Source organism: Vicugna pacos, chromosome 9, assembly GCF_048564905.1.
Source record: "Vicugna pacos chromosome 9, VicPac4, whole genome shotgun sequence".
NCBI classification, from domain to species: Eukaryota; Metazoa; Chordata; class Mammalia; order Artiodactyla; family Camelidae; genus Vicugna; species Vicugna pacos.
The window spans coordinates 59,284,904-59,307,679 of NC_132995.1; the positions used below are offsets into that span (position 1 = coordinate 59,284,904).

General features: G+C 43.5%; 1 long non-coding RNA gene across 1 annotated transcript in view; it reads left to right on the top strand.

Moving 5' to 3' along the window:
• The first annotated feature begins 269 nt into the window (after positions 1-269).
• The window catches only part of LOC140698511 (uncharacterized), a 36,363-nt gene continuing 13,856 nt past the window's right edge, over positions 270-22,776 (top strand). Inside the window, exons 1-2 of the long non-coding RNA XR_012076321.1 lie at positions 270-324; positions 658-738. This is a non-coding gene — a long non-coding RNA (uncharacterized lncRNA). The remainder of the gene's footprint in view (positions 325-657; positions 739-22,776) is intronic.

Consider the following 22,776-nt stretch of genomic DNA (forward strand, 5'->3'; position numbering starts at 1 on the left):
TCATTATTATCTGGGAGGAACTGCCACTAGGGATGCAAAATGGTTTCAATCTAAAAATCCCTGGGCTGCATGTTCAGGTAAGTGTATGATCTTGAAGCAAGGTGGCTGTCGTGGCCTTTTCAATCCTCATTACAACCCCGGGCTGTCTCAGCGAAGACTGGCGTCGGCGTCTCTCTTCTGAAGAGCACTGGCGCCCTCTGGTGGACACTGCTGAGAGAAACAGTGCAGCGCCCGGAGGCGCAGCGGCTGGGAGGCCGCTAGGGGCGCTGCGGATGGGCCGGACTGCTGGAGCCAAGTGAGGGCACACGTTAGGACAGTTACCAGGTACACGCAGTTAGGCAATTTTGTTGTTGCAGATCCGAGCTTCATTATTAGAACGATGTCATTTTTAGGATAGAATTGATAGATTTTCTAAAATGGCTTTAATATGGCATAAAACTTTAATATGGCATAAAACTTGACTCAGCTGTCTGCCTATTTATCTGCAAAATGCATTTTGAAAGGAAATACACAAAAAGGATGCAGGACAGACACGAAAGTTGACAAAATATCCAAATAAAAATTCCTGACAGAACCACCTGAGACCTAGAAAGCATTTTAATACTATCCTTCAAATGATTAAGAGGTTTAAGAGAAAGAGCACGTCTGTGTTTACAGAACCAATGGAAATCACACTGAATGCAGAACAACTGCAGAGATCTGCGTTTCCAACTTTTCCCACCGTGATTCTCCATCAAGGTAAACTGGCAGTTAGGTTTCTGTCTGTTGATGTGTTTATAATGGGGCCCTGTGTTTATAATACAGGGAGAACTTGCTAGTTTGGTCCTAATAATTTAAAACGTGCCATAATCTCTGATTATCAAGGCCTAAGTTCTCTTTGTTCCAGCAGTAGTAAAAGCGTTTGCTAAACAAATTAAACCTATGATCCCTTCACACTCAGATGTCTGTTCTTAAAGTCCCTGAATGCCTTGAGAGGGAGTTTGGAAGAAGCAAGAGGAGAGGGAAGAAGGTGTTGGCAGGTGGGGTGGGCAGGAAATCTTATGTCCCGCTGGGGCCTCCTCTCCTACGGTCGCTCACCGAATGTCCAGGGTGGGCTCTGGCGCTGGTGGGAGGCCATCACAGGGAGGATGTGGCCGCCCGTCCCTCCTGAAGGATGGGTGACTTCTGAGCTGCAGCAGAGCTGCAGTTCCTCCTGCAGACTGAATACCCTGGGTGCAGGAGGGGAGGGGTCTCTTTCGGGTAAGGCCTGGCCCATCTTGACCCGTGGAGGCTCCTGGTGCTCACAGAAGTCTCTCTTGATCTGCTCACTTCGCTCCTCCAGCAAGAAAAGAGGTGTCTTCTTGGGCAACTTTCCAGGGGTCAGAATCCAGGACCTGGACCCTGTACGAGGGCCTCACCCTCTGCTCCCAGCCCGTCCTCAGTTCCCTCCCCTATCCTTTCACCTGACCCACCCACAGAGGGCGCTGACCCCCCTTTCCGGCACAATAGGCCCTGATGGTCCAGAAACCAGAGCTCAAGTCTATGCCATCCACAAATTCCTTCCCTTTTTCGCCAGCAAAGGGAGAGCTGGGTCATTCCTTCCTGCCACTAGAGTGAGCTGAATCCTAAGGCATTCAGGAAAAGAAGTGAAAACAAGGTAGCTGATCTCCAAATTAAACTAAATTGAAATTTATACTAAGTAATACTATTGATAATAAAAGAAAACTTTATCAAATGTCTGCGATATACCGGGCACTTCTGATTCAGTATTTCTAATCCTTAGAACAGCCCAGCAAGTTAAGTTTTATTTTCTCTATTTCCTCCATGAGAAAACTGAGAATCAGAGATGTTAAATGCCTTGCCCAAAGCCGCACAGCTATAGATACCAATCAAAATAGGCAGGTTAGGCTGCAGTAATAAATAACCCCCACGTTCCAGTGGCTTCTGACAAGCCAGTAATGGTTTATTTCTTGTAAACATTTCAAGTGCATCACTGACTTCTGCGTTGTCCTCGCCCTGAGGCCAGGACTGTTGGAGCTGCTGGCCTAGGGGCACTGCTGGGCGCTGAGTGCTGGGTGAGAGGCCAGAGAGCTCTGGGGGGTGCCTGCCAGCACCTGTGTGTGAGCCGCATGGGCACTGGCCCATAGCTCCCTGCCGTGATGGGAGCTCAGCCCCGCCAACCGCAGTCTACTCATGCCGGGGTCAGAAGCCAGGGGTGCTGCGTGTCAGCCCTACAGACAGGGACCCGGTGGGTCTATGCCCCCTCTCGCTCTGGGTCTCACTCACTCTCCACTTTCTCTCTCCCCTCCTTCCTTCCCTGTCTCTACATTTCTCTCTGCATCCTAATACAGCTCACAATTAGCCAAGCAATAAACACAAGTTCTCAGGGGGTCTCCCATTCATTCTCAATATTGCTAAGTAAAACTGACAATGGTTGAAAGTACACTTGATAGAATTTGGCACTGACTGAAAATTCACAGAACAAGTCTACTTGGGCAAGTTTATTAGATGTGATTAGGGAAAAAAAATGGTCATAAAAGAAAATTCACAATTACAGATACTCTAATAGGTAGAATATATGGATCACAAGGTGAAGAATCAACCTTATGATGTAAAATATAAATGGGAAAGAATGGTTGCCAATGAAATAATCTCAAGTTTATAAAAATGAAAAATGGAAAAAATTGGAAACAGTTCAGCTGCACAGTAGGGAAAATGCATTATTAAGAAGTTAAATTGGATTCAAGGAGTCAGTGCTGATAATGCTTGCTCACTGAAAATCCAGTGTGTCCATCTTTGGTGACCTCCGTGTCCATGTTAGTGACTCTTCCTGGCCTATAGCCCCTGGTGGCTTCTGTGAATGTCACTGACCCCCTCTGTCCCTTACTTACATGCAGAACAACTCCAGTGCCACGAACCAGACCTGGAGCTACACCTGTCTGTAGGCAATCTCTCTGTTGTCCACAGCCCAGTCTCTCTCCCCTTTCACAGATCACTTTCTTTCCCTCCCTTAAGTGCTTACGTTGCCAAGGGCCCATCTCCAGCTCACTTCTCTTTCCATGTGCTCTTCCCGGGCAATTTCATACTGTCTCATGTATGTTACTACTGCTTTGTACTGAGAACTCCAAAATTGATATCCTCAACTATAAACAGTCATGCTTTCACATAACAAAAAGGCTGGTTGACTTGAGCGAAAAAGGGAAATTTATTGGAAAGATAGGAAGTTTCTCAGGAATTGACCAGAAAGCTGAAGAGATTAGGCTTAGAAAATGAGCAGGTGGCGACAAGAAATCAGAAGCCAGAACCCCCACCAAAGTTGCAACACTGGGGTGTCAGGTCAGGACCTACTGTCTCCTTGGGACACCACTGAGTTACCTGAGAGGTTCTAACTGCCCTGCCTCTTTGTGGCACTTGCCTGAGAGCTGGGCTACACTTAGGCCACCTGTTCACGCTCTGGCGGCCAGAGGGAGGGGAGCGCCAGCCTCTGGTCCTGGTGGGGGGAGGGGCCCTTCCTCTCACCGCCATCTGCACCGGGCAGATTCTGCAAACCTAGGAAGGGGGATCAGGGCCACGGAGCCCACAAAGCCCAAAATATTTACCAGCTGGTCCTTTACATGAAAGTGTGCTGACCTCTGCTTTAGAGGTTGAACAGTCACAGACTTGAAGGTTGATCGGTCACAAGAATTTTCAGGCCAGGCTTGTGTTATCTTTGGCCCCCTGTCTGTTTGCTTCTGGTTAGTTCCAGGTGCAAGTACCAACAGCCAACTCTCTTGTCTAGACAGATTTTTTTTTTTATTGAAACAGTTGATTTACAATGTGGTGTTTCTGGGGTACAGTAAAGTGATTCAGTTATATGTATATACATGATTTTACAGATTCCATTTCATTATAGGTTATTACAAGGTATTAAGTATAGTTCCCTGTGCTATGCAGTAGGACCTTGTGTATCTATTTTATATATAATAGTTACTATCTGCAAATCCTGAACTCTACATTTTTCCTCCCCCCACCCCCCCACCATAACCATAAGTTTGTTTTTTATGTCTGTATGTTTCTGTTTTGTAAATAAGTTCATTTGTGTTTTAGATTCCATGTAAGTGATACACAACATTACTTGTCTTTCTCTGAGACATAGATTTAAGTCTGAAGGCTCTGGCTGTTTACTTACAGATCTTTGTGCTCAAATCATCCCACGCCCAGTTTAATGCTGGTTATCTTGAGGCCACTGGAAATGACTGGTTTGTAGGGGGAATCAATGCCCCTACATCCTGGGCCACTGAGTGGTTCTCCCGTCTCGGAGAGAGATCTTAAAACATGCTTGAGGAAGGTTAGGGCCATCCCACAGACCTATTTCCCGTTGCAAGGCTGTCTCTTAGTCTAGAAACACTTTAGTTTAGTGACTAGAATCAGCTTAGATTTTTGACCCACAGAAGCCCCCCATTCTCACCCTCTCAGGCAACTGAGACTGCAGGCTGCAGGCAGGACAGTAATTCTTCAGCCGAGTATTACTCCCCTCCACCCCTCGCTGCAGACCAACCAGGTTTCCCCTAGATTATTCTAAAAGGGATAGAGTACCCCAAACACGCCAACATTCTGATTTTTCCCTCTCAACCATTTCCTCCAGGACCACAGGCTTGGTTCACACCCCTCAATGTGCTGTTGGTGACAGTTTGACCAAAGGTCTTGCCCTGGAGACATCACCGGTTTTCCAGCATGCAATGATTCTTTCCTGTCACCCGCTAGATCAGTGCCATGCATTTTTCTGGGTGTAAGAAAGACCCCAAATAACAAGGACTTTGATAGGAGTGGCCTATTTCTCATGTCACTGTCTGAGGGCAGGCAATCTAGGGCTCTGCTTTAGGAGACTGTCTAGGGACCATCTGGTTCCTCCACCCTGCCTCAGATGTCGCCCCGTGTCCATGTGTCATTCTGTAGGATGGAGGCAGGTAACATGACATCCTCCCCGCCCCCTTTAAAGGCATGCCCTGGGAATGGCCCACCTCCCTTCTTTCTTCTCGCATCTCACTGGCCACAAGCTAGTCAGTAACCACACAGAACTGAAAGGAGGCTGGCGATGCAGTCTTTCTTAGAACAGAGTCGATGTTGGTGGACAATGTAATCAATTAGTCCCCACCAAATCAGGTCAGACCATCTTGATTACCACTCCAGCCCTGCAGCCTATTGGAACGCCCATGATTATCTTGTTTTTGGCAGTGAAGTGCCTGAAATCAGCTGCTTCTACTCTGATATCTTTCCTTTTCCATTCGAATCAAGGGTCCCATTTCAACTGCATCATTGGTTTATGGAAATCAGTCACAAAATTGCTTTTCAGAGATGCTGGTACTCTCCTCAACAACACATTTTGGTCCTCTGGGCTCTCTAGAGGATAGAATAGATGTATGGGCAGGGCACACATGATACATCTCCTATAGCATTTCTATATCTAAGTTTTTACATTCCTTCCTCCATTATTCCATAGAATTTCATTCTGCAGAAGTCACTCGAGTCCAGGTTTGAAATCAACAACTAACATGGCAATTAGGGCCACTCGCAGTGGCTGGAGCTAGAACACTGACTGATTTCTGGCCAGCAATACTCCTGATTAAATAATGACGGAAAATGGTGCACTCATGGCAAACACTGGGATGTGCCACTCAACCCACCTCTTAGGAATGAGGGACTGACTTCCTCAGCTGCTGGGCATGGGGCTGGCAGTGGGCCCTCCGCTGGCAGCCCACGTAGGGCCGCTTCAGGTGAGGAAAAGCACTGCCCTTGGTCAGGCCCCCTTCCTGCAGCAGCCACATCCAGGGGTTAGTCAAAGCTGGGTTATAAATGCCTGGACCCTTGGCCCCAACTTGCACAGCTCCATGGCCATCCCAGCTCCTAAGCCCGCCATGGGGCTGGCTGAGGTCTCTGCTCGACCTCTCTGCCCAGCTCTGCTTCAGTCCACAGACGTGGTCCCCCAAGCGCTTCCTTTATTAAAGGCCCTACATGCTAATCTCCATCTCAGAGTCTCCTACTCTGAAACACTTTTGATGAGGATTTAACTTGTTTTTAAGGTTATTTTCCCCCTCATCTCTATATTATTTTCTTTGTTTTTTAAAACGTCTTCTTTTTTATTGATGGTTTGTTGATTTACAATGTTGTTAGTTTCTGGTGCACAATGTAGTGATTCTGCTATATAAACACTCTTTCACATTCTTTTTCATTATAGGTTATTATAAGCTATTGATATAGTTCCCTGTGCTATACAGTAGGACCTTGTTGTTCATCTATTTTATACGTAGTAGTTTGAACCTGCTAATCCCAAAATCCTAACTTATCCCTCCCCTACACCTCCTTTCCCCCCGGTAATCATCAGTTTGTTTTGTAATGTCTGAGTCTGTTTCTGTTTTGTAAACAAGTTCATTTGTGTCACTTTTTTTAGTTTCCACATATAAGTGATATCCTATGTTACTTGTCTTTCTCTGTTTGACTCACTTAATATGATGATCTCTAGGTCCACCCATGTTGCTGCAAATTGCATTATTTCATTCTTTTTTATGGCTGAGTAGTATTCCATTGTATAAATATACCACAACTTCTTTATCCAGTCATCTGTCAGTGGACATTTAGTTTGCTTCCATGTCTTGGCTATTGTATATAGTGCTGCTATGAACATTGAGGTACATGTATCTTTTCAAATTAAAGTTCCCTCTGGATGTATGCCCAGGAGTGGGATTGTTGGATCATATGGTAAGCCTACTTTTAGTTTCAGGAATCTCCATACTGTTTTCCATAACAGCTGCACCAAACTACATTGCCACCAGCAGTGTAGGAGGGATCCCTTTTCTCCACACCCTCTCCAGCGTTTATCGTTTGTGGACTTTAATGATGGCCATTCTGACTAGTGTGAGGTGATACCTCATTGTGGTTTTGATTTGCATTTCTCTGAAAATTAGCAATACTGAGCATTTTTTCATGTGCCTCTTGGCCATTTCTATGTCTTCACTGGAGGAATGTCTGTTTAGGTCTTCTGCCCATTTTTGATTGGGTTCCTTGTTTTTGTTATTGAGCTGAATGAGCTGTTTATATATTCTGGAAGTTAAGCCCTTGTCAGTCGTATCATTTACAAATATTTTTTCCCAGTCCATAGGTTGTCTTTTTGTTTTATTGATGGTTTCCTTTGCTGTGCAAAAGCTTATAAGTTTAATTAGGCCCCATTTGTTTATTTTTGCTTTTATTACTACTGCCTGATAGACTGCCCTAGGAGAACGTTGCTAAGATTTATGCCAGAGAATGTTTTGCCTATGTTTTCTTCTAGGAGGTTTATAGCGTCTCATCTTATGTCCAAGTCCTTAAATCATTCTGAGTTTATTTTTGTGTGTGGTGTGAGGGAGTGGTCTAACTTTATTGATTTACACATGGCTGTCTAGTTTTCCCAACACCACTTGCTGAAGACATTGTCTTTTCTCCATTGTGCACTCTTGTCTTCTTTGCAAAGACCAATTGACAGTAGGTGGGTGGGTGGATTTAACTTAAGTTGACCCTTGAACAGCCCATGGGTAAGGGCTGCACAGGGCCTTTGCACAGCTGAAAATCCCGGTATGATTTACAGTCATTCCTCTATACCCACAGTTCCTCCCTATCTGTGGATTCAACCAACCACTGACTTGTAGTACAATGGTATTTACTATTGAAAAAAATCCGCATGTAAGTGGACCTATGCAGTTCAAATCCGTGTTGTTCAAGGGTCAGCTGTGATTATGCTCCACCCCTTTGACCCCTGCTTTGAGGTCATTCAGGTTGTGTCTGACTCTAGTTATAGACAGACTTATAAGCAATGAGTGACAGAGCGGGGGGAGGGCATCAGTAGAACTGGCTTCCTTCTGCAAGAAATGTGTGAAGGGGGTTATAGCATCTTCAAACTAGACATCAGACAGGGAGGGGAATGGGTTTCAGTTGGCAAGGGAGACCTAGTGGGGATTCAACGCTCAGTGTGCTCAGTCCAGATTTCCCCAGATATCTTTATTACAAAATTTGGGGGATGACAGTCTTTCCTGAAAGATGCCCTAGCCTTCCCGTAACATATCTAGGGAGTTAGTCAATTCAGTAGATGTTGAGATTTGACAGTAACTCTATGCTTGGTTTGCAGCTATTTTAGCCTTAAAAGACCACACGTGATAAGATAACACAGTATTAAAGCCTTTAAGTTGAACATTTACAGATGTGAGCTTGTCATTTTTCAAACTGTCCTATCCTCTTAGGAAAAGCCATGCTTCCAACACTCCTTACGATTCATGCTCTTCATTTTGTTCTATGCAAGTAGCAATGTGGTCTTCAAAGTTTCACTTTCATGAGTTCATCTTTCCAGGTGACTAAAAGTGATAACTTAATATTAGCAATTCACCCCTGAGAGCCAGGGGCTGCCAGATTCCCTCCCCTGGACATTAACTGGGTATTACTGCTCTCTCTGACAAGCCAGAGAACCAGTCCTCCAGCCAGCTCTCCAGTCAACTCTCCAATTCCTTGCACCTCTCTCCTGTTGTTGATTTCTTTACTAGTCAGTGTTCTCGAATTAATACAAGGCACCAACTCTGGTTGACTTCAGAAAAGGAACTGATTTAGCGAGGAACTGATACAGAGTCTACAGGAGGGCTGGAGAACCGGGTTGAGAGAATGAGAAGGAAACAGGGTAGAGTGGGGGGGGGTGGGTGCAGGACATAGACACGCTGCCTGGACCAAGACAGGACATTGCACGTTACTACTGGGACCACCTGAATGACAATTTTTAATTGTCCCAGGCTTTTAAGAAGTATTTTCATTGAAAATACTAACGAAATAAAAGTGTTGAGTAGAATTAGCTGATTCATTGCACTTGGGTCCTATGACCATTGGTCCCAGATATCACAGAGTATCTGGCCTCTTGGACTTTTGAAGATCAGTGGGGTGTTGCCTCCCACCAAACTCATACAATGGCAGATTCTCCAATATAGAAAGTGGGTTCAGACGTTGGGCAGCAAAATATCAAAACAAAACCAAGTTTGTTGCATCGACCCCCTCTCTCTCTTCCCTACACACCTGCTGGTCATCTCCACATGGACACCCCCGTAGATGGCTCAAGTCCTCCATGTCTAAACTGAAGTCATCTTCTCAGCTAAACATGCTCCTTTTTATTACACCCCAACTCAGTTGGTGACATTTCTCTCCATCTCAGTTGTCCAAGTTAAAATCCCATGAGGCTTCCTTAACTTAACTCTTATCCCCCACATCCAATTACCCCATCATTTAGATTCTGCTTCCTAGGGATGTATAAATTCACCTCTTCCTACTCTTTACTGCCACTACCTTATTTCAAGCCTTCATTATCTTCTCACTGAATTATTTCCATAGTTTCTTAACTGGTATATCAATTAGCTTTTAAAGCAATAATCCTTTTAGCAAAACACCAAAACTCAGTGGCTTACAACAACAAGTATTTCTCACTCATGTGCCTACAAATTGGCTGTGGTTCAGTGATCTAGGATAGGCCTGACTGGACTTGTCTCAGCTGCAGGTTGGGTGTAGGCCTGTTTCACTGGTGTGCCATCCTTTGGGCACTGTTGGCTGCCAGAGGGATGTGGAGGCACACTCTTCTCATGGCGGCAGGCAGGGGCACGAGTGGGTTAGCTCAACCATGCAAGTGCATTTCAAACCTCTGCTTGTGCAGTGTCTAACATCCCATTAGCCAAATCAAGTCCAAGGTTAAAAAGTGTACTGCACTCACCATGAAGCCACGGAAAAGGCATGGATGTGTAATGCTACTGAAGTGGGGTAAAGAATTGGGACCAATAATTCGATCTATCACAACTGGTTTCCCTGCCTCCAGTCTTGTCCCCCTCAGGTTCATCTTTCAAACTGCTTCCAGAAGTATCTATCCAAATGCCAACCTGACTTTGTAATTTTCCTGCTTAAAACTTTGATTTTTATTTAACAAAGCACAAAGATATATTAACAAGTCCTTCATAATTTGGCTGTTGGCTGCCACCATTAGTTTCACCTCTTGCTACCTCTACATCACCATCCACTCCTTGACTTGATTTAAGATCTAGAAATGTAAAGCCACCAAGATTTTGTCTTTGTATCTTTGCTTATACTGTTCCTCATGCTGCTCTGCCTCCCTTCAGCAGGCTAACTCCTACCCCGCCTTAACTGAAGAATCACTTCCTCCAGGTTGCTCTCTGCAACCCAGTCACCCTCTTCCCTAGCCTTTGTTGCTGAGCTCCTGTTATAGACTGAATGTCCTTGTCCCCCTAAAATTCATATGTTGATATCTGATCTCCAGTATGATACTTGGAAGTGAGATATTGGGAGGTGATTAGGTCACGAGGGTAGAGCCCTCAGGAATGGGGCTGGTGCTCTTACAAGGCAGCAAAGGGACCAGAGCTTTCGCCACCACGGGAGGAGGCAACAAGAAGGCAGCTGTCTACACCCTGGGAGAGGGCCCTGACCAGAACCCAAGCGTGCTAGCACTGGATCTCCAACGTCCAGCCTCCAGACTGTGAGAAGTAAAAGTCTATTTTTAAGGCACCCAGTCTATGGTACTTTGTTAACAGCCTAGCTGACCGAGACAGCCCCATAATGGCACCCCAGAAGTGTTTGTTGATTTCCTTGCCATTTTCTCCCATCATGCCATGAGCCCTTTAGATCTTCATGCTGGTATGATGTCTGGGTCACAGAAGGTGTTCAGTAAATGTTGATCTGAACTGAACTGCCTCACACCTATTGACTTCTTATACCCAGATCGCCTGTCTTATTTTTTTGAGGCCATCAGATTTAGAAAGGAAGGAATGAGCTTTGCAACTTCTTCAATGAGGAAGGAAGAGAAGTGTCCTAGGGTGGCTGAAGAATAACACATTAGGTGCATTAGGGCTTACAGTATGGAAGTGTGATAAGGAATTTTGATTTGGAAAGTTGGGTTTCAGCTGTTCACAGATGGTCATTCCCACTACGCTGTCTGGAAGCCAGAGATGGGAAATGTATTGTTCATAAAAATAGGTCAGGACTGTAGAGGTGTATTTGGCATCATCTGTGTTGTGTTGGGGTGATAATAGAAGCCATTAGAGTTACTTAGTACGATGGGGACTGAAGCCTAGTGAACCACCAACTGCTCTGAAGAACAAATGCTCCAGTGTGTTAATAAGTCTTGATGTTACCTGCGCAGAAGTGGTGGGTGAGCTGAAACATGAACTTTCTGAAGACAGTTTCTCACTCAAAGAAATAATTGATGGTGGACAATCTGTTCCTGGGATAGGGTTTTTGTGGCATTCTCAAATCCCATCACCTAGGTAGCTGCCAGTCAAACATTCATGATGTTTCCTACAATAATAGGATGTGATGTTTAAAGCCCAGGCCATGTGGAAATTGGTTTTGATTTATTTTTAATGAACTTGGAAGTCTCCAATGCCCCTACTGGATGTCTAAGATTTCTAAAAACAATCTAAGACTAGCAATATGTTCTTTCAGCAATTGAACCATAGCAATTTAATGAAAAAATAAAATCCCCAAACTTTTTTTTAACATGAATGTTTTGGGGAAACCCCTCTGAACCTTCTATGTCACAGTCTAGAAATGTACATTGCCAGCTGTTCCTGTAACAGGAATAGAAGATGTTCTGAAAAGTTCAAATGAAGAAAAATCAGTTAACTTTGCACTTGATTTCCTCTGGGTGCCACAAAATTCTTCTCTGAATCTACTCTAGATTGAAATGTTTGTTAAAGTTTCATCAATTGTGTTCACAGTTAGATGCTCTGGTCAAAAAAGTTTGTCTGCCAGTCCTGCTTTACTAGCTATGAAATGATTTTTCATACATTATTGAAAGCCCCAAGTTTAATAAAGCCAAAGGCATTGAAATGTTATAAATGCATAGAGCTGCTTTTCATGATTAAAGAGGGAAAGTTTGAGAGCAAAGCATGGAGAGCAGGGAGAGGTGGCACCCCTGCATCAGGGATGGGAGTGGGGAATGGGCCAGCCTCTTGGTTACACGTCTCCTTTCTGCATTAGAAGGAATAATTTTTTTGGTTCATACCACTTTCCTAATTTTTGTTTTCAGCTATGCACTGAGATTGGAGAATAAACAAATATGAGCAAGAAATGTGAAAAGGCTGGAGTTTGAGTGTTATTTTACTTCAGTTTAAGGGAGAGGAACATATCAGATTCAACAGACTTCAAGACAAAATATCACCAGTGATAGAAGGACATTTCATAATAAGATCAACTTGCTAGGAAAACAAAACAGTTGTAAATGCTCATGTGCCTAATAACAGAGTTTCAAAATACATAAAGCATAAACCTCTCAACAATTGATAGAACCACTAGACAAAAAAAAATCAGTAAAGATATAAATGATATGAACACTATCAACCGCCTTGACCTAACTGATGTTATGGAACACTATAACCTACAACTGCAGAATGCACATGCTTTTCAAACATGCATGGAGTGTTCACCAAGACAGGTCATTTATTAGGCCAGGAAATAAATTTCAATACATGAAGGAATTGAAATCATATAGAATGTTTTCTGACCACCATGTAATTATACTAGAAATCAATAATATGATATTTAGGAAAACTCAAGATACTTGAATTAAACCACATGCTTCTAAACTACATGTCACTGAAGAAATCAAGAGTGAGGTTAGAAAATACCTTAACTGAAATGACAAATATGCAACATATCAAAATTTATGGAAAGCAGCTAAAGCAGAGCTTAGAGGGAAATTTATAGGTTTATACAATTACATTTAAAAAGGTCTAAAAAGAGTAATAGTCCTCTCCTCATTAGTATATTTAATAAATTAATATCACTTAATTGGGTATATAGAACTGATTAGAACAGACATGGTTCCTGCCTTCTGGTTGACCAGTCTAATGAGACAGACAGATAAGCAAACACAGGTAAATATAAAATTAAACTTATAATAAATGCTATGAAGGCAAAGAATGAAGTACTACGGGGTGAGGTGACCTAAATTAGATTGGAACATAAAAGAAAGCCTCTTTGAGAAAGCAACATTTAAGCTCAGCAGAACTTGAGTTAAAAGCAAGAGATAGTTGAGCTTTGAATGAGGAAAGTGTTCCTGGTAGAAGGAGCTGTGTGTGGAATAAGTAGCTGGATATATGGTTCAGGAGCTCAGAAGAGAGTTTAATCATCTGAACAGTCAGTGTTCTGAATTGCAAGTGTAGGTAAGAATTATGTGAAATATTTATTTTCTATTCATTTCTCTGTCTTCTGCTTTGAGTAACCCAGGGGGTGGTTTCTCTTCTCTAGCCCACCCCAAGTACCAGCAAAGACTCAAAGATGCAGCAGGGCTAAGGGCCAGACAGAAACTTGAATGCTTGCAGAGTGAGGTTTTCTGCTCTCAAAGACTAATTAGGACCAGGGTTGGAGGAAGGGTAAGCAGAAGTTGGAAAGTCAACTTAGAAGGGAGAGGAGAGAGTAGCAGAGAGACCAAGGGTCATTGTTAGAGAAGAAAGGCTTGTCTTGTCTTGCAACGGAGCAGGAGCCTCTGGGGCCTTGCCAGGACAGGGCCCTCCCCCATGTCCTCTGCTGGAGCTCCTCTCTGAAGGACCTAGATGGTAGTCTCTGATGCACACTTCCTGAGTTGTCCTGCAGATGCTGGGACCCTGAACCAGATGCAAGAAGTTAATACATCCCCTCTGGAGTCCAGCTGGAACCAGGAAATATTCGCAACAACTTATCACCTTTTTACTTTACCTCACCATCAACCAGAGAAGTGTGCATGAACTGATTATATACCCTGGGACTCCCCTCCCTCGCCTCACCTTGCCTTTAAAAATGCTTTGCTGAAACCCGTCAAGGAGTTCGGACTTTTTGAGTGCTAGCTGTCCCAGACTCCCTGTATGGTGCCTTACAATAACACAGCACCTTCCTTCACCACGGCCCGGTGTCAGTACATACTGCACACGGGTGAGCAGTAAACCCCAGTTTGATTCGGTAAGAATTTTGGTGCCCAACATGGGGCTGCAGTCCCAAGTGAATGTCTTGCTCATGACGCATCAGCCCCTGGCTGGTGATGGCTCCCAGGTCCTGTCCAGGAGCTGCCTGAGCACCTTTGTCTCAGGGACAGCCCCAAGTGCTTGCCACCAACTGGGCATTGTTGGCCCATGGTGCTTTTGAATTCTGTCGTAAAGGAAATAAGGCACTTGCACTGGCTGGTTGAGATGTCTCTGGTAAGTAATGGAGCTTGAGGGGGACAACATTAGGGTATTCCTTCCTGTTGTGTTGGCTTTGCCTGTGGTGGAGCATTGGTTGGGATTTTCCCTTTGGCCTAAGGCTTGGTCATTCAGCCCCATCTCTGATGGGGCATTGGTTGGGGTTCTCCTTCTGGGGCTAGGAAACTGTGACCCCACGAGACCGTTTTGCATTGCATGGGTTTTCTTGTTTGCTTGCTATTTTCTTGTTTGTTTGATATTTGACAACACCGGCTATGAATAATTAAGTATGGGTATTGTCGACTGAAATAAATGCACAGCCTGAAAGTTAAAAGAGTTATGTTTTATTTGGCGGGAGGACTCGAGCTGAGATGACAGCCTCTCAGATCGCTCTGAGGGACTGCTCCGAAGAGGTAGGGGAGGAGCTAGGATATAGAGGAGCTTTACAACAAAGACCAGGTTGTCGGAACAATAAAAGATTGCTTGTTATCTAAAGAAAGCCAGGCATCTCAAGTTCAAGAATTTAGTGCTTTTCTGTGTATGGGAGGAAGCAAACATTTGGGCTCACTGAATTCATTCCTTTGACAAGCACCTAGCTATCTAGGGCCAGTATCCTGTCCTTTCTTAGGTTCTAAGTCCGCTCAGAGGGCACCATTGTGAGTGGCTGCAGAGCCTGGGCTGCAGGCCTGTCCTCACTGGGGGATGGCGGCAGCCGCTGATGACTTGGTTTCAGCATCCTTTGTTTACTGATGTGGTTGCAGTAGTTTCATTTACATTGCAGTGTTTTCGTTCACAGTAGTCAGAGCTCTACTCCATCTTGTGGTTCTCCTAGGGTGTACTTTGCAAAACTGGGAGAGCTTCAGCTATGCTCCCATAAAAGAAAGAAAATGTTTTTATTGTAACATAGTTTGGCCTCAGCTTTCCCTGAGATCTGGAGAACAATGGCCCCTAATGGCTCTGGCTGTTGTATCAAAGTGAGTTTTTGGAATTGGTTGGGCATTTATCTTGGGTGTGTGAGTGAACGCTATATATATTATGGCCTGTTACTGCTGTTTCACTGAATTGGATATTTGGAAACTGGAGGAAAAACTCCCCAGAAATGGCCATGATGACTAGTTTTTGCATACGCAGTTAGAGGAAGCTTGTTTTCTAGGAGAAACTTGCATTTCCCTCCCCATGCCTTTATAATGTAAATGTTCTGCGTGGGCTCTCAGAGACTTATCTGATCTTCTGTAGTCCCTGGGAATGAGAAGAGAGAGGCCTTTTTAAACACAAGCAGAAAAAATGTGACAATGAATATATATATGCTCATGTGTGACTGAAAAATTGTGCTCTACACTAGAATCTGACACAACATTGTAAAATGACTATTAATCAATAAAAAAAGTAAATAAAAATAAAAATAAACACAAGCAGAAAAACAGATCTCTGATTCTGTCTTTTTGTGAAAGTTAAACTTGTCAATGAGCTCTAATTAACCTAAAAGTAATCTCTTACAAGTTAAATACTTATAAATATAAAAGAAACCATCCAGAACAAATTTCAGGTTCAAGTGATCTAGGAAATAGTCAATACTAAATTAATATCAGATATTAAAGCTAACTCAAAACTTGTTGGTTTAATCAATAGAGACATCTTAGTTTTATGTTCCTAGGTTTACTGATAGCCAGTAAGTTCATGTTATTTGTTAGTTTGTCAGCAAAAACAAACAAACAAACCCCCAAAACAAACTTGGTATGATTTTCATAAATTATAAAAGTAAATGAGATAGTGGGAGTGTATAGGTCAGTGGGAGTGCGTGCTTAGCATGCACAAGGTCCTGGGTTCAATCCCCAGTACCTCCATTAAAAATAAATAAAATATATCTAATTACCCTACCATGTCCCCCCAAAACGTAAAGCAGAGTTTTCAGGTGAACTCTTTCAGGAATAATTATGTCTTGGGTATGTCTATCCAGAGTATTTTCCCCCAGAACTTTGGTAACTTGAGTGATGTGGGATAAGGTGGCTGGTGTCACGGGTGGTAAAAGAATTTACTAAAGGCAAAGGATAAGAATAGAAAAGGAGTTTATTAGGTTACAGCTGCTACAGACAACAAGGGGCCACACAGACGAGAGGTGCCTGTGTGAGCCCTGAGGGCTGCTTGTTGGGGTCTTTTATAAGGTCTGCTTGTGCACAAGTCTCTGGTTGGTTGTAAGTGAAGTAAGACGTTTAGGGTCCTTGAAGGGGGGTGGGGTCTATGACTCTGATAAGGTGGGCTGCACAGGCCAGCCTGAGCTGTTGTGAGATTAGGCATCACTTAGGGATGTTAGCTCTTTAGAGCAAACACACTCAGTAAAGAATGTACCGTATCTGCTGAGGGATCACAGGCAGACATTCCTGGAGAGCCCAGAAGCGGGGGTTGTTGGACTCTGAAGGACATCAGTTGCCCCACATTGAGTTAAATGATGATAATTCATTGACATCTAGGTCATTTCAAATAGTGGTTATGGACTATGTCCGTAAGTTCCAATCAGGAAGTACTGGTATGACAGACAGCTCACAATTGCTTGCTTCTTGGTGTTTGATAGAGATTAAGGTTTTTAGGGGTTAAAATGATAATGTGTAGTTAAAGCCACTAAAATAAGGGAAACCTTTCAGTATGTCAGAAAGGTAAGATGTGTATTTTTTGGAAAAGGTTTGAAAAATGAAAAGACATTTTTTTCAAAGGAAAAGTATAATCTGTATCCTAGAGCTGGTTGTTTCTGGATGGAAAAATAAGGGACAAACTAATGTGGATACAGAAATTTATGGAAGGTTTGTAATAAAGTGAGCCTGCCCTGAAAAAGGAGTTTTGTGCATCGTTGGGCTGAGATTAGATTAAATTTAATTAGGTAAGTGGATTTTGTTATTAAAAGTAGGCTGCTGCAGGAATAGATTTTGTTCCTTTTTGTTAAGAGAACTAAGTTTTCTTGGAATGCTGCTTTTGATAGCAGATTGTGTGAACTTCTTAGCTTTTATGTGATCTCTATTTGCTTTTGAAATTGAAAAAAAAAATTTCTTTGGAGCTTCTGGTTTCCCATTCCCCAACTTTTTGGCTTCCTTCCTGCCCTGCCCCCACCGCCCCCCAACAGCCCCCCACCATCTGACTCCAGCCACAGCCTACCCAGATCCGTGGCCCCCTGCCCTGACCCATGCTACCCTCCACCTCTGCCTGAAATGGTTTGTCATTTTGATTAAGTGAAGAAAATATTCAGTGACCTATGATCATATTTGACCAGGTGTTTTTTAATATAAACTTTGATATTTTTGACACACTTCTTATCAAATTCTAATTAAAATTCTTTTGACCTTCAGCTAACTTTGGGATGATTCAGAGGGCACCTAAGGCACCTCAGAGAGAAATACTTAACTAGAATTGTTTGATATGTTAAATTACATGGGAAGCATTGTCAAATGAGTGACAAGCCTACTCATATTATACTGTATGGGTAAATGTTATTAATACAGAAATTCTAGAAATTATGTAAAGTTCCTGAAATTTGGAAATGTCCCGGTATAATGCTATCAGTCAATTCTAGTTATCTTAAAATGTTTGTATAGCACAGAAACTTGGCTAAGCTTCTTTGTCGAAAACATTGTAATTAGATTTTTAACCTTTGCCTTTAAGTCTTTTGTCATTTCACAGACAGTTAAGCTGATGCTTTGCAAAAATGCTTCATCTTCAAGAAGATTCATAGAAAGGACAGTACCTGACAGGTATAGGTTTCTGATAACTTTCAGATGCTGCTGAACTGGGTAAGAAATTTAGAAAGTTTATTAAGAACTGATTTCATGAAATTTAAGTTAGCGAAAAGGGTTAGTTATATGGAATTGGCTAAACTGATGAATGTGATTATAATTTTTTGGCTTTGCCTGAAATATTACTGGCTAATTATAATGTCTGACTTCACTTAGTATGAAATTCTCTAGGTCCATCCATGTTGCTGCAAATGGCAATGTTTCGTTCTTTTTTATGGATGAGTAATATTCTATCATATAATGTGTGTGTGTGTGTGTGTGTGTGTGTGTGTGTGTGTATGCCACATATTCTTAAACCAGTTGTCTATTGATGGGCACTTGTGTTGTTTCCATGTCTTGGCTATTGTAAATAGTGCTTCTATGAACACTGGGGTGCATGACTTTTTGTGGGGTTGTATATTTTTATTGAAGTATAGTCCGTTTACAATGTTGTGTCAGTTTCTGGTGTGCAGTATAATGTAGCAGTCCATTGGATATATACACTACATCTTTATCTGATCACCTGCCAACGGACATACATTTAGGTTGCTTCCATGTCTTGGCGATTGTAAACAGTGCTGCTGTGAACACTGGGGTGCATGAACTTTCAGTATTTTTTTTTAAGAGTAGGTTTAGTATTGCTAAATTTTTTAGTTTTTGCATATCTGAGACATTCTTTCTCTCTCCATCTAAATGATAGGTTGCAGGTTTTTCCTTTTCAGAACTTTGAGTATGTCATGCGCCTCCCTTTTGGCTTGCAAAGTTTCTGCAGAGAAATCAGCTGATACTTAAGGGGGTTCCTCTGTATGTGACTTTTTCTCTCGCTGCCTTTTAGAACCTTTAACTTTTGCCATTTTAATTACAATATGGCTTGATGTGAATTTGTTTGGGTTCGTGTTGTTTGCGACTCTCTGTGCTTCCTGTACCTATATATCTATTTCCTTCTTTAGGTTTGGGAAATCTTTAGCCATAATTTCTTCAAATACATTGCAGATCCCCTTTTCTTGCTTCTCCTTCTGGAGTCCCTGTTATGCGTAGCACGCTTTATATTACCCCATCGATCTTGTAAGTGCCTTTCATTTTTTTCCCCCCATTTTCAGCCTGCTGTTCTGATCAGGTGATTTCCATTATTCTACTTTCTAGATCACTTATTTCTTCTTCTGTGTCATTTAGTTTGCTATTCATCGCTTGTAGGTTGGTTCATCTTTATAGTTTCTAGTTCCTTATTACAGTGATCTGCATTCTTTAATTCCTTTAGCATTCTTATTACCTCCTTTTTGAGCTCGGGGTCTAGTAGAATGGTGAGGTCTCTTTCATTATTTGTTCTCTGAGGGGATTTCTTTTGTTATTCTAATTGGGACTAAGTTCCTCTGCTTTTGCATTTTAGCTAACATTTTCTAAACTCATACAGTGACAGTTATCTACTACGGTCTTGAAGGGCTGTTTTGACGTGGAAGTGTCCCTGCGTAGACTCAGTCTGTTATTTTCGGTGTGAGGGCTGGTTTTGGTATGGGTTTCAGCTGGCCCGTTGACAGTGGTTGTGCTTGGTGTTGTGTCCAGAGCCCGCACTTGACGAGGGGCGGGGCCTTCTTTGTTCCATGGATGTCACCACCCTGTTGTGGGCAGGGCCTGCTCCCCAGTTGTTTGTTGGCGTAAAAGCCCTGAGAGCGTGTGCCCTGCCCCAAAGGACATGACCGCTGAAGCACGTGAGGCCTGTGTGGTCACAGTGAACCTAAGCGCTGCCTCTGCAGGTGTCGTGTCTGTGGTTCTGCCCAGCAGCAGCTTAGGGTCACATCCCTTTCTCCACTGTGTTTGTCCCAGATCTAGTGCTAGGCTGTGGTGTGGCACAGGTTGGAGCTGGGGGCCAGGGGCCTGTAACTGCAAGCATTGAGGTGGCTGTGCTGCCGCATGGAACCTGGGCTGCCTCTGTGCCAGACCTCTCTCCCAGGGCCTGTCCACCCCAGTTCCAGCTCCAAGCTGTGATGTGGAGTGAGCAGAGCTGGAGTGCTCCCACAGGAAGACAGCCCACTAAGTACTTCTGCCCAGGGCCTGTCTGCCTGACACTTAGCACCTAGCCACTCTGGGTGGCTGTGGTACCACAGTGTGTGCCCTGACAAAGTCTGCTCTGACCAGGCTTGCCCCTGCCATACGATGGTGGGTCCACGGCCACCCCTGCTGTGTGAGCACTGACAATGGGCTCCGTGCTTCCCCCTGGACCTCACCCTAGGCCCTCTGAGCTGTCTCTGCGCAGCTAGATTGAGTTTTCTCCCAGGAACTGTCTGCCTGAGATTCAGTGCCCTTTGCTGCTGAGTGTATCTGTGGCACAGCCCAGTGCCAGTGCTGACAGCATCTGCTCAGTTTGACCCACCACCCCTTACATGTGCTGGCAACATGGTTTGGCCTGGATCACACTGCAGTTACCCTGGTCTGTCTCTGCAGACAGACCAGACCTCTGCCCTGATCTCGTGCCAGGCTGTGGCAAGACTGGGGCATTCGCCCCTTTGGATTAGGAAGCACGGTGATGTGGCAGCCACCAGCTCTGGTCTCGCTCCGCCCTGACTGTCAGCAAACCAGCGCGCATGCACTCCTGGTGAGTAGAGTCTAGGCTTCTCCAGCCTCTCTGTCCCCACAGATTTCCCAGCAGACAAGGGGGCTGTCCAGGGCGAGGTTCTGCCTGTGTGAAACTTCTCTCCTTTCCAGGGGTGCCAGTCCCACTCTGATGCCTTCCTACCCAGTTAAGTGGAGATTTTTCTTGCAGCTTTGGTTTTATAAGATATCTTCAGCCAGTTTTCAGTTGTTTTCCATGAGAATTGTTCCACATATGTATTTTTGATGTGTTTGTTGGGAGGGAGTTGAGCTCCATGTCTTCCTGCTCTACCATCTTGATCCCCCTCTGTCTCTATTGTCTGACAAAGGAGGCAAGTACATACATTTATTGACCTAAGTGTGTGGGTTTATTTCCAGGTTCTCCATTCAGCTCCATTGATCTATATGGATGTCTGTTTTTGTGCCAATATCATGCTGTTTTGATTGTTGTAGTTTTGTAGTATTACCTTAAGTCTGCAAAGGTTATGCCTCCAGCTTTGTTCTCTTCCTCAGGATTGCTCTGACAATTCTTTTTTTTTTTTCTGATTCCATATAAGTTTTAGGATTTATTTTAGTTCTGTGAAAAGATGTCATGGGTATTTTGATAGGGGTTGCATTAAGTTTGTAGGTTGTTTTGGGTACTATAGCCATTTTAACAATATTAATTCTTCCAATCCAAGAGCATGGGAGATGTTTCCATATCTTTGAATTATCTTCATTTTCCTTTATCAATGTTTTATAGTTCTCAGCGTGTAGGTCTTTCAACTCCTTGGTTAAATTTATTTCTAAGCATTTTACTGAAAAAGTATATTGTTAAGTGCACCTGGCTGGCTTTGTTTTCTTCTGCGAGGGCGTGATGGGAAAGAACGCTCCTACTGCAGTTTGGTATCACTGCCTTGATTTGGGCCAAGGCACCAGCCATTTTACTCACCATTGCTTGTGTATCAGTGAAAATGTAACACTGTGAAAAAGACAAATAATGTCTCAGTAGTTTTGTGAAAATAATTTTGACCTTGCAGACCTCCTGAAAATGTCTCAGCAACTTCCAGGTGTCTGGGGGCCATACCATGAAATCACGGATACGGTAACTGAAAAGCCTAGGCCCCTGACCAAGGTGGGATGGAAGAGAGCCACCTGGAAACTTCCCACTGAGTAGGGCCAGTCATGGACAGACGACCATCAGAATGGAAACTTATTTTGGCTTACGTGGAAAAGACTGAATGGATGTTGGGTCGCTCACAGAATCAGCAGGAGGCCTGCAGAGCCAGACCTGTAAGTTGGACAGAAATAGTTAAAAAGAGGCTGTATGTTCAGAACCTGGTCCAACATCTCACCTGAAGGCAGGTGAGGGGGCAATACCATTTTGCCACTGTAGCTGCTACAGACATGGCATGTTGCATCTTGTATCCTGATAGCCCAGCCCTGGTCCCAGGAGGCTGCTGCCATGTTGTCATCCTCACTCTTGTCACCCGGAGAGACCTTGACTCAGCCCCTGAATGAATTTCTGATTGGCTGAGCCTGGGTCACTTGCCTCACCTCTAGCTTCTCAGTAAGCTGGGGAAGCCTTATCACCTGACATCTCCAGCTCCTCTGGCAGAGTGCAGCTCTGCTTCCCACCAAGACTTATAAGAAGGGGAATTCTCCATGAGTAGGGAAGAGTTTGGATGTACAAAGCAGCCAAAAATGACAAACGCTGAGCCCATTTCATCTGGAGCCAGAGATCTGGGAGTAGTCAGTCAAGCGTTGACCACTGGAGAGATGGCAAAGATATTTCCAAAGACGAGCGCATTTTAAAAAAATGAGGTAGAGTTGATTTACAATGTTATATAAGCGTCAGGTGTACAATATAGTGATTCACAATTTTTAAAGGTTATACTCCATTTATAGTCATTATAAAATACTGGCTCTACTCCCTGTGCTGTTACAATATATCCTTGTCACCTGTTTTGCACATAGTGGTTTGTACCTCTTAATCCCCTACCTGCACACCTTGCCCTTCCCCTTTTCTCTCCCCACTGGTAACCACTTATTTGTTCTATATCTGTGAGTCTGCTTTCATTATATTCACAAGTTTATTTTTTAGATTCCACATAAGTGATACTATACAATATTCTCTTTGACTTATTTCACTAAGCATAATACCCTCCAAGTCTATCCATGTTGTTGCAAATGGCAAAATTTTACTTTTATGGCTGAGTACTATTCCATTGTGTATACACCTTCCCCCCATACACTTCTTTATCTGTCTATTGATGGGC